Source organism: Tupaia chinensis, unplaced genomic scaffold, assembly GCF_000334495.1.
Source record: "Tupaia chinensis unplaced genomic scaffold, TupChi_1.0 Scaffold144542_1, whole genome shotgun sequence".
Classification (NCBI taxonomy): domain Eukaryota; kingdom Metazoa; phylum Chordata; class Mammalia; order Scandentia; family Tupaiidae; genus Tupaia; species Tupaia belangeri.
Window position 1 is genome coordinate 45,705 of NW_006204402.1, and position 1,479 is coordinate 47,183.

The window sequence follows — 1,479 nt, forward strand, 5'->3', positions numbered from 1 at the left end:
ATCTGAGAAATATTTGCCTAACCCAAGTAAAATTCTCCTATATATTTTTTCCTAGATAACATAATTTTATGTATTAAATTTAAGTCTGTTTTATTTTTAATAGTTTTTAATGAGATGTGGAATATACATTTGGGTTCATATTTTTGCATACAAATGCAAAATATTTTAGACATCAACTATTAAAAATCTACCCTTCTCTGCTGAATTGCCTTTAAAACCTTTGTCAAAAATCAATTGACCAGGTCATTCTGGAGCTTCCCAGTGCCAGCCTGCCTTGTTGCCGGGTAGCTTGTGCTTGCGCTGCCTGAGCCACCTCGCTTCTCTCCTGGTGGAGGCCCGGGGGACTTGAGCGAGAAGCGGGGACCATGTTCTGATGCAAGCTTATGGCGCTCGACTACCACAACACTGCCGGCTTCAACTGCAAAGATGAAACAGAATTTAGAAACTTCATTGTTTGGCTTGAAGACCAGAAAATCAGACACTAGAAGATAGAAGATGGGAAATTTAAGAAACATCCACAGCAGTGACAGGCCCAGGTTTTTTGAAATGTATCTCAAAGATGTTAACTGTTCTTTCAAGATTCAGGATCGACAAGAAGCGATTGGTTTCTTGGTTTAGCTGTTGGACTTGAATATGGAGATAGTGCTGAAAAGTACAAGGACCTGACAATGCAAAAAATTCTGACAATGCCACTAACAATGCTACGCCACTGACCAATTTGGATGTGAATAATCCTGACTTCAAGGCTGGTGTAATGGCTTTGGCTAGCCTTCTTCAGATTCAGTGATGATTATCTGGGAATGCTTAAGGAAATTTGAATTTTGGTTTAGGAACTCCTGACACAGGATGCAGTTGCTAAAGCAAATCAAACAAAAGAGGGCTTGCCTGTTGCTTTAGACAAACATATTCTTGGTTTTGATACAGGAGATGTAATTCTTAATGAAGCTGCTCAGATTCTGCGATTATTACATATAGAACTGAGAGAGCTACAGATGAAAATTAATGAAGTCATAGTAGCTGTTCAGGCAATTATTGCTGATTCAAAGACAGAACACAGACTGGGGAAAGTCGGAAAATGAATACTGGGATTTCAGCTTCTTACCTTAGTACAGTTTGGAACCATGTATGCTTCCAGCATGTGTTTGAAAATCAAATGTCATATTTTTGAGGGAGAAATTCCCCTAAATTGACTATGTTCAGAGATCTACCACCATTTCTTTTTCTTTAATAAAGTTTGGGAAAGTGAAAAAAAAATCAAATGACCATACATTTATGGGTGTATTTCTGGACTCTGTTTTGTTCCAATGATCTACATGTCTATCCTTTCTCTAATATCACACTTTTATGATCAATATAGCAGTATTGTGAGCCTTGAAAACTGGTAGTGAGAATTCTCCAAGAGATTTATTAAAAAAGAGGGGAAGAAAAAGAGAGCTACCAAGAAGGGAGGGGTCCTGGAAAATGAGTTACCCATTAAAC

The 1,479-nt window shown here is 38.0% G+C and overlaps 1 pseudogene; it reads left to right on the top strand.

The window, feature by feature from the left end:
* Window positions 1-365: 365 nt before the first annotated feature.
* Window positions 366-1,241, top strand: LOC102477027 (RNA transcription, translation and transport factor protein pseudogene; annotated as a pseudogene).
* The last annotated feature ends 238 nt before the right edge of the window (window positions 1,242-1,479 follow it).